This window comes from Tamandua tetradactyla, chromosome 25, assembly GCF_023851605.1.
Source record: "Tamandua tetradactyla isolate mTamTet1 chromosome 25, mTamTet1.pri, whole genome shotgun sequence".
Classification (NCBI taxonomy): Eukaryota; Metazoa; Chordata; class Mammalia; order Pilosa; family Myrmecophagidae; genus Tamandua; species Tamandua tetradactyla.
The window spans coordinates 906542-922493 of NC_135351.1; the positions used below are offsets into that span (position 1 = coordinate 906542).

Consider the following 15952-nt stretch of genomic DNA (forward strand, 5'->3'; position numbering starts at 1 on the left):
GTTGTCTGCACTGCCCTCCTGACTCCTGCGCACCGCAGAGTTCATGTGACGTTAGCACCGTCCCGGGGCCTAAAGTATTTTCTGATGTGGCCCTCCCCAGTCCTACACCTGGTGTGAGAGCAGGGACACGGCGTTACCAAATGTCTTAGCTCACCAGTTCATCAGGTCCGGAGAACTAACACCTGCCTGTGCCCAGCCCTGAGGCAGCCCGAGGTCTGTGCAGGTTTGAAGTTATTACATACCCCAAAAAAGCCTTGTCTTTCAATCCTCATTCCATATTGCTGGGTGAGATCTTTCCGGATGGTATCCAAGGAGATGTGTCTGCACCCCTTCAAGGTGGAGCTGCTCACTGGAGCCCTTTAAGAGCAAACAATTTGGGAAAAAGCTTTAGAGCCACCAGAACTGACAGAGCAACCAGAGCCAAGAGCCCAGGCAGCCAGAGACCTTTGGAGATGAAGGAAAATGCCCCCTGGGGAGCTTCAGGAAACAAGAAGCTGGGAGAGCAAGCTAGCAGATGTCACCATGTGTCCTCCTAGCTGAGAGAGAAACCCTGAAGAAATCATCGGCCTTCTTGAACCAAGGTGTCTTTTTCAGGATACCTTAATTTGGACATTTTCAGGGTCTCAGAACTGTAAACTTGCAACTTAATAAATTCCCCTTTAAAAAAAGCCATTTTGTTTCAGGTATATTGCATTCCAGCAGCTTGCAAACTAAAACAAGGTCCTAAACCATCAGACCCTATCCTGCCTGACCCCTCCCGCCTATCCCCCTCCCTCCCACCACTTTGCCTTTTGTTACTCAACCCCTTTGCCTTTCTTGCTCTAAGACCTTTGCAATTTTGTTCCTTATTTCTGGAATATTCTGCATCCAGACATCCTCTTGGCTGTTTCCCTCACATCTTTCAAGACTTTATGACAAAGCTGCATCCCAACGATGTCCACCGTGTGAGGCAGGGAAGGCTGGTGTGGCAGGAGGGAAGTGGCAAGAGGGCCAGGTGCTCACTGATGGGCGGTGCCTTCATGCTTTGTGTCTCTTGCTTCCTCCTTAGGGGACTTATCACCCCACTCCCTTCCTACCTTGTCTACTGAGTGCTGAACCTTGAGGGTTCAGAGCAAAGGAGGACTAAGAATTGTCAGGGTTCAGGGAACAGCAGATGGAGTCCCCTCGTGCATGTCGGGAGATGAAGAGGGGATGAGAGAGACCTGGAGGGTCCCAGTTCTGGCTGTAGCCCTTGGTAGGCAGAGTTCTGGGGCATCCCCGCTGTGACCTGCGTCCCACGCCCCTCTCCCTCCTTGCTTTTTGCATGATTGAGAGGCATCAAAGGAGGAGGCCACAGGGGGCCCTGGACTGACCCTTCTTTCCCTCCTCCCTGGCCTCCCCTGGCTCATGTCCCTGACCTCATCCCTCACTGAACTCCTCCCTCCTCTTAGGCCCATGGCTTCTGTCTGTCCTGACTCAGCCTCCCTCAGCGTCCAGGGCTCTAGGACACAGACATTATCTTCGGCTCTGGAAGCAGCAGCAGCTGGAAATTATAACCAGCTCTCCTGGAGTTAACAGCAGATCAACATGCCACCCAAGCTCCTGACTTACACTCAGATTTCTGGGGTCTTGGCTCCCTCCTCTGGCTCCACGTCTGAGAACACGGCCCCCCTGAGCCTCTCTGGGCCCCATCCTGAGGTCGAGGGGCATCAGCATTGTGGGGCAACTGGGTCAGTAGCACCAACACATGGTCCAAGGCCATGGAGACATGAGGCCAAAGCCCCCTATGTACTCCGTGTCTCCCAGTTTCACCCCGTCCTTAGGGTCAAATGGTGAGTCCTGCTGTATTCTGTGCTCCTCTCCCCATGCGGCAGGTGCTTCAGGAGCAGGCTCCCCAAATGGCTGTGGCTCTTTATAATGAAGTGGTAAAGGGAAGCCGTCTCCCAGTGGTCTTGACTAGACACTAATGAATTGACCCGGTGATCCATGTCTTAGTTTCCATTGCTGCAAATTGACTTCCACAGGCAGATGCCTGCAAGCAGCCCCTTTGTATTAGCTCACTGATTGCCTGGGTCTGGGGTCTGAGCTTAACTTGGCTGCCTGTCTCTGGTCAAGGGCTTACCATGGGGGGAAATCAAGGCCCAGGCCAAAGGTTGCATCATCAGAAGGCTAAACTGGAGAACAGTCTGCAGGGCTGCCCTGTAGCCCTCGAGGAGTTCACAGCAGGGGCCTTGGCTTCCCCAGGCCAGCCTCTCTCCATAGGCTGCTGACCTGAGTCTTATAGACATGACTTCATCAAAAGAGTGATACCCCATGACCTTTGCTTTATTTTATTAGTTAGAAGCAGATCTCACATTATCCTATGTGTGCCAGTTTGAATCTGTGGTGGAACCCAATAAAGCCATGTCCTTTAATCCTCATTCACTATTGCTGGGTGGGAGCTTTTTGATTGTTCCCATAGAGATGTGACTCACCCACTTGTGGGTATTAACCTTGGATGAGAGGGAGATGTGACTCCTCCTATTCTAGGTGGGTCTTGATTAGTTTACTGGAATCCTTTAACAGAGGAAGCATTTTGTAGAAAACATCAGGATAACAAGATAACCAGGAGAACTACCAGAGCCCACACAGCCAGAGACCTTTGGAGATGAAGAAGGAAAACATCACGAGGGAGCTTCATGAAATAAGAAGCCTGAAGAGAAAGCTAGCAGATGTTGCCATGTTCACCATTTGCCTTTCCAGTTGTGAGAGAAAACCTGAACGTCATTGGTTTTTCTTGAGTGAAAGTAATGTCATATTGGTGCCTTAATTTGGACATTTTTATAGACTTACTTTAATTGGGACATTTTTGTGGGCTTAGAACTGGAAACTAGCAACTTAATAAATTCTCCTTTTTAGAAAGCCATCCCATTTCTGGTGTATTGCATTCTGGCAGCTAGCAAAGTAAAACAGTTGGGGAGAATAAGGAAAGGAGACCGGGTTTCAGTTTTGATGGTGGTTAGGGTATAGGCTGGGAAGAGGATTTCTGCATGTCAACAGGGACTTTTTAAAATATATTTTTATTATAAACAATGAACATACATACAAACATTCTTGTCATACAAACATTCTTGACGTATAAACATTCTTGATGTGGTTACAATCAATGGCTCACAGTTTAATCACATAGTTGTGTATTCATCACTGTGATCACTTTTTTGAACATTTGCATCGCTCCAGCAAAAGAAAAAAAAAAGAAAAACCTCATACATGCTATATCCCTTTCCACTCCCTTTCATTGACCACTAGTATTTCAAACTACCCACGCTGTGGGCAGAGATGCTGAAAGATTGTCCTCAGGAGATTCTCACCTCCAAACTCCATACCCCCCCATTCTTATTAGAGTCAGGAAGGGGCTCACTTTTCATTCCCTGAGTGACCCACAGCCCACACTAAGTATTTTGGGTGGCACAGCTCCCTAAGACTCTCCCTCAGACCAAGTCAGGGATGGGAGAACTCAGAGTCCAGGTTCTCAGGAGGCTCAAAGAGAACCAGACAGGAGACAAAAGGTCCTGTCCTCCTCCATGTAGACAAGATGCCCACCTGAGAGCCCCTGACAGGTAGCCGCCGGGTCCACCAGCTGCTCTTTGGATTTGGCCCTATTCACAAAACCCTGGGGCAGAGCCAGCCCTGGCAGTCACTTAGATTTTCCTCTCCAGAGTCTGCACTCCTGAGCCTCTCCTCAGGTTCTGCATCTCCAAGACCTTTTTAAAAATGTGCACTTATTGAGGCAGGCAAGGGAAACACCTGGTTTTTGTACATAAACATTTTACATCTCTTGGCATTCATAATAGGGGACTTAATGTGTGTGTAATAAGACATTACATGTAAACATATTGGGAATGGTTCTTTATTTCACAGTTTTGCCCTCCTTACAACCCTGCAGTGTTCATTTTAACTCTCTCTGTGAAAAGATTCAACTTCTGTGGAAACAGTTAGCAAGCATTTTTCTAATTCTATTGAAAAGTTTTATTTTATCCCTTGCTTGATATTAAAACCTTTCCCACTTACTCTTGCTTCAGCTTTCCTATGTATTTTCCAGACTGTACATCTTCTTTTTTTTTAGCAATAGTTTTTATTGCATTTATTACTCCTGGTGCATCTGCATCAGGATGATTCAAAAACTACAACTGGCTGGTTTCTCCTAGGACATTTCACAAGCTGTCTGGAACTAAAAGGAAAAAGCCTCAAAGTTCTAATGGAATCTTTTGAAAATCTAGGCCTGCAAGGTACAAACGTTTGAAGAAAATTTTCAGGTTTAGCCTTTTCTTTACACTTTCTATGCAGTGTTGCTTTTTTCCTAGGAGGCTGTTGGTAATTGTCCCTACATTTTCGTTTACAGTTTCTGTTTCTAGATGCAAAGGTGGTTTCAGAATCTACACTTCTTACATGAGATTTTATTCTTGAAATATTTTTGGGGAGCCTTTTTTCTATCGAAGTTTCTGTCATGTGGACAACTTGTCTTATACTTTAATATTCTGGTCTCTGTTTGGTTAGTGTTACACACTGGTTCTTCAGGAATTTCTGAACATGATGCAGAAGTTATCACAATTTCATTTGCTGGCAACAAATTATCTAGTAAGAAGGGTAAGGCATTTCTAGAAGACTCTGATTCTTTCTGCTCTCCTGTAGTCTGATTAGATGGTATACCACCTTTTTGCAATGAGGATGTAGAATTGCTTACTGAAAAATTACTAGCAGTAGTCACATTTAAAACAGGGTTAAAATTTTTTAGCAATATTTTTTGTGGTGTTCCTTCAGGTTTCATTGGCTGTATATTTTGATGATATGTACTATTTTGGACTAACTTAGGCTTAAGTAGTTCAGTTTTATTTGGCATCACACACTTTAAAAAAGCACCTTGTTTGCCATCAGGTAAGAGAGTGTAAAGAAGCAGTTTTGGCAAACCCTTGTTCTGCTGTCTTACTGAATCCAAGGTAGTGAACTTACTGCCCTGATGTTCAGATAGCATATTAGGAGCAGGAACAGCTTTCACTGAAGAATTAGCTGACATTTTCATAGTGTAAGGTACTTTCAATGCCAAAGTGTTTTCTTAGCTACTTTTCATGCTCAAACTGCCAATGCTGGAACAAAGTGCAGGTGTAAGACAATTATTGTTTGATTCTACCTTTAAAAGGGGTGTTCCCAAGGTTCCTTTATCATAGTTTCACCACAAGCTTGAGCACTCTCAGTTTTAACACTGGAAACACCTTCAAGTTTCCCATTTTGAAAAGTTAAAATCATGCCAGGTTTCTTGCTTAAAAGAAGAGAAGTAGGTACACTTTGTGTGTTAATCACTGGACGTGGTCTTCCTGAAACAACATGTAATCCAGGCTTATTAGCGATCTGCAATGGTACAAGAAAGCCTTTTGGAGTCTGAACAAATATAGTCTTTTTTTGTTCTGAATTTAGAAGTGGAATCTGCATATATAAAGAGCCTAAATTTTGTGTAGTGGCCCATAATTTGTTTTCCACAAGTTGCTGTGTTATTATTGCATCTGACTGAGTCTTAAGTTATGTACCAATACCTAAAATTCTAGATGTCTTCTCTGAATTTCTCAGATTTTGTGACATTGATGTTACTTGTTTTTCTTTCCCACCCCTTTTTAACTTTGTATCATTTGTAGGCACTTATTATCCACACTGCCAGATGGAATAGGGAAGATGTTATGCCCTTTCAGATCTTCTGAAAATGCAACTATTTTGCCTTCTTCCTCATGTTTATGAAATGGCTTGTCACAATAAAGTGCCAAGCCTTTATCTGGAGTGTTATCAGAGTCTTGTTTTACATCAGATTTTGTTTTTAATACATCTTGAAGTAACTGGTTTACTTCAGGTGGCAAAATTCTGATGCCTGTTGGCTGTGGAGAGAGAAAACAGATGTGATTCTAGGCATCATAGGTGAATCAACACTAGAAATGTCATCCCATTTAGATTTTTCAGTCACACTCTCTAAATTTTGATTTTCATTAGTGTACAAATTCTGTCCATCACTGTTTTGTACTTTGTCTAAAGAACATTGTTCTTCCATTTCAGCCAGTGTTTTAAAAGTACTATCTTTAGTATTTAAAAGGCTAATAGATGCTAGCAGACTATCTGGATTTGAGCTCTTCTTCCTCACTAGGGATACAACTGAGTCACTTATTGGCTGCTGAATAATTGTTTCGCTTGATGAAGAATCTCTTTGAGGACTTTCAAACACTGCTGTTCCTGAAAATCTATAACGTTTATTAAAATCATTCACTTTTGAGTAATTATGAAAAGGTAATGATGCTCGGTTAGGAGATTCAACAGGTAACTCAGAGTTGATATAGTTAATGCAATAGTTATGCATATCTCCACTGTTATATGCATTTGGCTTGGTAATACAGTTGCCTTTATCTGGACTTCTAATGGTGGCAGCTGATTTCCCCGTAAGCCAGCATTATCTCTATTTTCAACTTTTTTGGTCAAATTCGCTGATGTCATAATCAATTCCGATGTTGCTGGCAAAGATACACTTTTTTCATCATCTGCTGACTGAAGCTTATTACTCATTTGAGATATCAAAACCATTTCTTTTTCTGACATTATCTTTCCAGAAAGTTTAGGAGGTGAAAATGAAAAGGGAAAAGCTGCTTTCATGTAATCTGTGTCACTTAACTCAGTTGTTACTCCTGTGGCATCCAAAGTCTGGAGCTACAAATTGACAGTACTGTCTTTTGTAGCATCTGACTGTGAATCCAGTGAATATAAATTTTGTTTAATAGTAGGCAGCAATTTTATTGCAAGGTGTTGTTTTCCATCCACCATCTTTAAATGCATGAACTTAGCTTTATAGTTAGCAGGAATTGTTAGTTAATTATTTTTTTTTAATTTTTGTTTATTTTTTACATGGGCAGACACTGGTAATCAAACCCGGGTCCTCTGGCATGGCAGGCAAGCATTCTTGCCTGCTGAGCCACCGTGGCCTGCCCTGTTAGTTAATTATTTTTCACCATTATCACTGTAGGTACTTGTACAACTGACTTCAAGAAACCTGAATTAGAATTTGACCCTCTTTCAGCTCTATTACACTGCCCAGTGGACAGAAGAGTTGGCTTTTCTGACTCTGACCCAGTGGGTTTATCATTACTCTTCTCACAGTGTATTCTGTTATCCTTTTCTTCATTTAAATGCTCTTGAACAAGACAACTCTGGCCTTCATATTTAGTCAGTGCTTTATTCATTTTTTAAAGCACTTGTGTGTTTTTGTCTGTATTTCTGTCACTTCTGTTACTTTTCTTATGTTTCCAGAATGTCTTCCTTGACATACTTATTTTGTATCTTTTCAGTGTTAAGTCCTGTTGAAGTCTTTGCCATCCTTTTTTTTTGTATTTGTCTTTTTCTAGTTTTTCTTTCGCATATAAATGTTTTGCAAAGTTAGAACATATCTTACAAGGTACTCTCTCCTGACGGCACCATAGCTACAATACAGACAAGTAAAGGGAAATGTACCAGAATGAACATGGAGGTGCTTCTGAAGTTCCCCTTTGGTAAAACATATATGATAGCATTTACCACATTTATAATGAATTTCATCATGTCTATGAATGTGTTGAACAAATGTGCCAACATCCTTGGTGGAGAATTTGCACTTTTCACATTGAAAATTACCATTAACACAATGTGTGGATATGAAATGCTTTGTCAAGTTCAATAAAGTATATACATTCCCATTGTTACAAATCTCACATTTTACTCATGTGCATCTATGGGTACACCTGTGTTGTTTAAATGCTTGGAAATCATTTGCCAAAAAATTACACATGGTGCCACATCTGAAAGTGTTTCTGCAAATCATTTGGGCTATATCAAGTGTCATCTTGGCATTTTGAACAATTGAAATTGAGTATTTTTGCAGACATTTTTATACCCTCTTCTCCAGCTCTCTCAGATTTATGGAGCAACATACACTCCTCTCCACAGCTTATAGTCTTTATAGAAATAGATTTTCTTGCAGTCTGTGGTTTAATCTGAAATAATTTTCTGTATTTGTCAATTTCATGTTTCAATAAAACTTCATTTGGAATATTTATCTTCGGTAAGTCAATTTTCACATTTTTTAGTTTATGATGAAAACTACTTTCTCAAATACTTGGCTTAGGTATTGATCTGGTAGTATCAAATATCTCATTTTTCAAATCATAATCTTTTATTAGTTTGTTTTTCATTGTAAAATAATTGTTTCTGTTCAGATGGTGTGATTTAATGGAAAAAAAAATTCAATTTTTTTTCCTGATAAAACTCGAAGTTATTTGCAATTTAAACAGGAAACAGTAATGTGCTGAGACATCTTCAAAATACCAGGATTTTCCCCACACAAACTCACCTTGAGAAAGTGAGGTCCTGACAAGAAGACCAGGTGAAGCCTTTTGAGTTATATAAGGCTCAGTGGGCCTGAGGTCCTGAGGCCAGAGTGGATTCCTAGCACCAGCTTCCAGACACAATAAAACTCAATCCCAAGAGGACAGTAGGAAAAGTTGAGAACTTTTTTTAAACCCAGAATCTTCAAAAGGCTAGGAATTGCAGTAGCAAGTACTCTTTTTCTTCAAGGAACAAAAGGCACACAATTTAATGCTGGGACAATGCCACGATTGGGAAGTGTGATCAAAAGAAGAGATGACATCTGACAGTGAGGGCACCATGTTAAGAACAGACTCAAAATGGACCTTACAAGTGAGACAGCCAGTTACAAAGAAATCCATCTGCTACTGGGTGTGGTTGAGGTCTGCAGGGAAGAACTCATTTGACCAATTCTGCAAGAAGATGCGCGCGCCAGGAAGCTAAGTGTCTCAGCTGGAATAAATGCCCCCAGTGACCAGAGGCTAGGCCCACAGTAGGGCCGCCATCGAATAGGGCCACGATGGGTCTGCAAACCTATCACTGGAGGGAGGCGATCTGAGGGGTACCCATGCCGTCTCCATCAGTACTGGATGCCACAGAGTGGGTGGACATCTTCTTTAGAGACATATTTTATCATTAAAAATTGTCATACATATTTTATAATTAAAAAATTATAATACATCACTTTAATGTTCTTTGTTGAGGGCACTCAGCTAAAGTGACTTCTTTGCACAATTCCAGTTTAGGCAGAATTCCAAGAAGGCTTCCTTGACCTTTGCCCCAGGCTGCTCTCCTTTAGTTACTTAGCAAGAGGGATAATAACTCTGATTAACATACTAACCAGGGAACATTAAGATGAGGAGATAATCCGGGTGGGTTTACTTTAACTGCTTTACCATTCTTGGGGCAGAATATTCTCCAGCTGTTAGTAGAAGGGAAAGTCAGAGACGCCACACAGAAGGAGAACAGTCCTTAGAGGCTGAGAGCAAACAGCAACACGGGAACTGACTTCTGCCAACAACTTGAGGGAGCTTGGAAGTGGGTCCTTCCCCAGAACTTCCAATAAGAGATCAGCTGGCCCTGCATCTTGGTTTCTGCCTCATGAGGTGAGGCCATAAGCAGGGAAAACAGATGAGCTCATAAAGATTCCTGCCCTGCAGGGCTGTATGATAATAAAGAAGTGCAGGTGGAAGCGCCTAAGGTTGGGGTCATTTGTTCTGCAGAAATAGAAAATGAATGCAGCGCTTTCCAGTTTTGCTCCAGCCCATAACTACATTGTGCAATTTATCATAATAGAAAATAAGGTTTATGAAGAGGTTTTGTCTTGTTTCATTTTGTTTTTTTAATTATTACTCAAGTCCCTGGCTGCCTTTAAGGCGCAGCACTGAGGCAGACACTGTTAGTTGTCTACCCAAAGATGTTATCTGCTTTTCTTCTTTGCTAACAAGACTCTACTTTTTTTTTTCAGGCAGGAATTCCTTGATTTCATGAAAAGTGGGCTTAGTCATGGGTTTAGGGGTGAGCAGGCATATATTCCAAGTCCAGCTAATTACATTTAAATAGATTCAGCGGAGAGCTTTGGAGACGGATTTTACTTCTTGATGTGATAGAAGTTGAGGAGAAATGCTCAGTGTGACACTGCCACCTGCATCCTTCCTCTGAATGTGGTGTGAGGAGTGCTGCAGCCATTTGTGACATTGAGGCAAGGTCAAAATCACAGAAAGGCTGATTCAGTGCCTTATCTTCTTGGAACCAATGCTACTAATGTTTTATATCAAAATCCTTACATGGCAAAAATATTTTTTACTTTGTTTAAACTATGAGAAACTGAGTTTCTAACTGAAAGCACCTGCATATTCTAAATTCTTTCCCAAATCCCTAGTCCCCTGTTCTTTCTCTCTTTACCTCTCCCAGCGCCCAACCTCTTCTTGATTCCCTAGATGACTTTTTCCAACCAACGATGCTTAGGCTGCTGTGGAGGGTCTCACAGATGGAGGGTTGAGGCTAGGTGCCGGGCTGCAGGGAAACAGTATACTGCAGATTCAGAATGTAGAAAAACTTGAAGTCTAAAAAGACTCTTTTCAGTTTGGAGGTGGGATTTTCCTGGGAATGTCTCCATGGTGAAGCCCCAGAGACACCATTCCATTCCCTGACCCTAGTCCAGACCTGCACTCCAGAGTGATGGCATCTGAAGTCTTCATCTCCTCTGCCAGGTCATTTTTTAGGTCTGTCCTTGGGAGACACGTTGCTTGTACCTCTGAGAAATACAGGACCAAAAGCAACAGAGGTCGGCAAACCAAAATAGTCCTCTTACCTTCTAAAGAGAAAGAAAGCAGAACTCCAGCATCTTTATAACATAACTTTCCTTCCTGGCACCCATTTCCCCTACTAAGAGCCATTACTGAGGTGACCCCAGAACACTTTCCCCCTTGTTTAGAGACCACAGTTCTTAAGGTGTTGTATAAGCAAATGTGGGATGGGAAGTGATTCTGAAAATTTGTCCTCAAAACTTTCTCAGCCCCAATCTCTGTGTTACCACCCCATTCCCATTAAGCTCAGCTTGATGTGCACTTTTCCAATCACCATATGACCCAGCATCCTCATTAAAGTTCCCATGTCTTATCTCACTCTAGGAGCCTCTTTAATCCAAGTCTTTAACTGGGGGTGAAAGAGAAATTTTCACAAGAAAAAGGTGAGCTCAGACACAGTTTCTCAGGATGCCCATAGATAACCAGTGCTGAGGACAAATCCAGCTCCCTATGCAGACAAGGAGACCAGTCTTTAGGGAGGCCCTGGACAGGCACTCACAGATGGGGGCATAGATTGCACCTTGCCCCCTGGCCTTAGCCCCATGGATGTAACTCAGGAAGAGACACGAACCCAGAGAGATTCCATTTGCTCTTCCTGTCCAGAGTGTGCACACCTTGGGCATATCCTCAGGTTTCATCCTTCCAAGACCTTTCCTAAGCCTCCCTGCCTCCTCCAGTGCTGGGACCTTTTCCAGGTTCAGCAGCACTGTGATCCCAGGAGTGGCTGCTGTGGAGGGTCCCCCAGAAGGAAGATGGGGCTGGGGGCTGTGCCCCAGTGAACCAGGGGGAAGCCATGAAGCAGGTTAGAGGTGGGACATGAGAGCCAGGGCTGGGATTTGTTTTGGAAAAAGAACAAGTTAGTGAGTGGCACAGTGACAGGGCCTGAGGGATGCTTTACAGTCCTTGTTGTTGCTGTGGGGGCAGAGCCATAGGGGGACAGCCCCTCCTGGGGCTGCTCCTGACCTGCCCTTGGTGGCAGTGGACAGATCTGAGGATAGACAGGAGGTGGCATCAGAAGGAATGGTTTCATTTGGAGACGGGTTCATGGTAAGGGAGGGGTCAGGGGTCACTCATAGAGCTTGGTCTGGACCTCTGAGTTGGGCAGGAAGGAGAGAGGAAAAGGTATGAAACAAATTTTTTAAAATTAGACTTGATATTTTTGAAAAAAAAATCTGGTACTCAAGAATAGGAGCCATATAATCCGATTTCTATAAAATTCTAAATATGTTCACTATTCATTACTTGGATTCATTCAATGACTGCTTGAAAATGTCCCTCACTCTGAGATGAAGGTGGAAAGAATTGTGAGCACTTCCCTGTCACTGCTCCCTGCTCATTTCTCTCTGATTTATATTAGAAACACCTGTATGGGTGTGTCCAAGAGTTTTGTCATTAAGGAGCAGTGCCCTGGGGGCAGTGCTGCCCGTGCGGAAACTCCCTTACACTCTGGGAGGGCAGTGGGTGGGACCAGGCCAGTAACAGGGGCCCTTGGGTTGGCACTGGGGTCTCTCCCACAGCCCTCAGCCCTCACTCAGGGCCTGGGTGACAGCCCAGCAGCTCTGGGTCCCTGGGGACCAGCCTGAGAGCCTTTCCAGGGAGAGCAGGTCTCTCCCCACTCCCTCCTGCTGAGACCAGGAGCAGGAGACACTGGAGGTGCCTCCTCAAGCCTCGGTCCCCATAGGGCAGGGAGGAAAGGGAGCAGATGTGCCCGGATCCCCTTGCCCCTGCACTCAGGCTGCCTGAGTTTAAAGGCCCCAAGGCTGCCCTGCACACCTGCAGGTTTCACTACAGCCTGAGCTCCCCGCTATGGGGTAATAGGGGACCCCTTCCTCCACTCCTCTCCAGGCCCATCTGGAGGCTGGGTCCTGCACTCACTGTTCTTTCTCTTTGCAGGATCTTGAGCTCAGTCTGTCCTGACTTAGCCTCCCTTGGTGTCTGGGGCTCCAGGACCAGTGGTCACCATCTCCTGTGCTGGATGCAGCAGCATCAGGGGGAGCTGACCATGTGTCCTGGTTCCAGCAGTGCCCAGGCCTGGCCTCCAACCCCTCATTTATTTATGGTGTCAGTGCTCGGCCCACAGGGGTTCCTGGTCGCTTCTCCGGTCCCAGAGCTGGGCCCATGACCCCCTGAGCACCTCTGGGCCCCAGCCCAAGGACAGGCGACCATCACCCTGTGTCTTGCACATGCAGCAGCATCTCCATGTGGTCCAGTGTCCTGGGGAAGCAAGAGCAAACCCTGCCTGGGCTCACTCCTTCCCCCCTGCTAACCTTAGTTTCATGTTCTTGATGCTTCTTCCCTTACTATTTTTCTTTGGAATAATTACAAACTACTTAAAAATTGCTAATATAATACATATAAAGAGCTCCTGTCTAACCTTCACATGATTTTATAATGTTTTTTTAAACAAGTTTCCACCTGCCTTATCATTCTCTCTGTCTCTCTCTATGTCTTTCACTCTGTTTTTATCTGCATATAAATCTATGTGTATTTTTCATTTCTTTCATGGCTTGTGCACCATTACATGATTTCCATTAATAATTATTTCATAGATAATTCACAAAAGTAAAATTTCCTTTTTTTAGAAATCATCTTTAATTTTTTTAAAAAATTATTTATTTTTATTTGTCTGAAAGTCTTTATTTCACTTTTGACACATACTTTCACTGGGTATAGAATTTGACCAACTTTTTTTCTTTAAACTTTAAAGATTTTACTTCATTGAAAAATCACCTTTGAGCGTGTCTAACTGAGGGGTTTCTACACCCACAAGCACGGCCACCATGACCCTATCTGTGTCAGGACATTTCAACACTGATAAAGAGGCCTCACAGCCCCTGGTGGCCATCCTGCATCACCTGCCCCGGCACCTGCAGAAGGAAATCATCCGTTTTCTGTGGCTGTGGCTGTGGCTGTGCCTTTCCCGAATTGTCTCATAATCTTTAAATACAGCAGGGCCCCTTGTGTTTCTGTTCTCTTGCTGAGGAGAGTGTTTCCAGGGCTTGTCCACATGGTGCCAGGTGTGACTTGTTCTTTCTCTTTCATGACCCACATATTCCCTTCATGGATGTCCCACACTGTTCATCCATTCCTCAGCTGATGGACTCTTATTACCAGTCTTTTGTCCCCTCTTTTATAACCATAGGACTGAAGGATGACTCCTGGATGAAGGGTCTCTGAAATCCTACGATGACCATCACTTCCCGTGTAAGACTAGAAATCACAGGAGGCCACCTCATGGTTCTCTCCAGGAGAGGGCAAAGCTGCACTCCTTGGACATCCTTGGGGCCTCCTGAGGAGCCCCACGTTGAGGGATATCTCTCTTCCTTCCCCCTGCTGTGTGGACAGGCCCTGGATGAGCCAAGGGGCAGGGGAGAAGGGCATGGGTCTTGGCCTCAGCTCCCTCAGTCAGCATGGGATGGCGTGCTATGCCCTGGTCTTGTCCTTTTCTTTCCCAGTCTCTTTGTTCAGGATTAGGGTGATTTGTCCTACCACATCCAGGACCACAGAGGCAGCTCTTTTACCTTGTGCTTGTCATGTCTCATGGGAACTTTCTCCAGTTCTACAGTGTTCTATGTACTTTAGGAAAGGGTGAAAATTCGGGTATGCTCCCCTTTTTGAGTGGTTTTCTGCTATTGTGAAATGGGATTGCACTATAGAAAAGTCAGTGAAATGATTATTTCCAATTCAAACTCTCATAAATGGGAACACCTCCACCCATTCCTGCATCTAACCCTAGAGACTCTCCCTACCCACAAAATATTCATCTCTCTCTCTCTCTCTCTTTCTCTCTCTCTCTCTCTTTCTCTCTCTCTCCAAGGAAGCAGCATCCTGAATTTGGCTTTGACCTTTCCATTTCCTTTCTCTACATTCTTTCAACCAAAGATGCCACCCACACACATTATTTGTCCTTTTAAAGTAATGGGCATCAGCCAGCACAACAGCTGTGTGATAAAGGGTGACATGTCCCCAGGATATGTGACGCTTCAGAGACTTGGAGTCCATGTCTGGCTGATCTTCCCTGGGAGCTTCCTGGAGCCCCTTGTGAAGAGGGCAGGGGAGGCCAGGGACTAGGGTCAGGGGCTTCTGCAGTCAGGACTAGGCACTCCAGGGGTGGGCCTTTGATCCGGCTCCTCCTCAGAACCTTGTCAGGACATTAGTTGCCCCCATTTCATGTGGCTTAGCTCTGCATGGTCCCAGAGAGGTCTGAGAGCACCCCTGCAGAAGGGGAAAGGTGGCCATTCACAGGCTTTAATGGAGTGCCCTGAGGAGGCTGGCTTGTGTGACATTGGTAGTTCCTCTCATGACCTGCCCCTGTCACCCCTCTGCTCTCTGCACCTACATCTAGACCGAAGTCCCAACAGACCTCTAGGAGATCTCAGTGCAGACCTTTATGATTTTGGAGAATAACCCCTCCACCCTCCACTGATGGACTTCTCTTGAGAAGTAGTTTTTGTTCTTCTACTGAGCTTAGGAGAAATAAAATGCATATTCATAGGCCACCAAGTTACCTGAGCCCTGAGTTGCCATCATGAACCTCATTCCTGGTCAGCCCTGCAGGGCCTGAGAGCTAAATAGAAGTCTGAATAGAAGCCTACCATGACCCCACAGGAGCAAGCAAGGGTTGGAGACTTAGCAGAAACTGCTGGATACCTGGGGCTTGAGTCTGGTCTCCTCAGGAGGAGATTCAGCTACCTTGGGGAAAGGAAACCCATTACAGATGAGACCTTCCCAAGGGGGTGTGAACTAGAGGCCAAAGCCCCTGCCAGCCATGCTGCTATGTCCTGCAAGCTGTGATCTTAGTTATGTCTGGGTCCTGGCTGTGCACCCCCTTCTGCAGGCTGGAGGTGCCCTGAGCTCTCCCTGGGCATCAACTGAGGGCCCAGAAGGACCTCTGCCATTCCCCTAAATGCACAGTCCTTGAGTACTTTGCAGGGCAGTTTTCCATGGTACACTTGGCTGTAGGAGAGCAGTAAATGTGTCTGTGTGGTAGGTAGCCCTCCTTCCTCTTATCTTCAGTTACTTCATTAACCAAGTGCCAAAGAGTAAGAGCATGTGGGGCTTTCTGTCTATGCATCTGTATCATCACATTGATCCACTTACACTTTCTATTTACAAGGCCACCAGCCTTTGACAAGTAAATTATATTCATAGTTATCATCAATTCTATTAGGTTTGGAAAACTGACACATGGTTTTTAAGTCATTAGGTAAAAGAGTATTTTGTCAGTTATGCTTATTAAAAGTAATAGACTCTATTTCTGG

The 15952-nt window shown here is 44.3% G+C and overlaps 1 pseudogene; it reads right to left on the reverse strand.

Annotated features, from left to right (window-relative positions):
• Nucleotides 1–161: 161 nt before the first annotated feature.
• Nucleotides 162–8241, reverse strand: LOC143668740 (zinc finger protein 518A-like; annotated as a pseudogene).
• Nucleotides 8242–15952: the final 7711 nt, after the last annotated feature.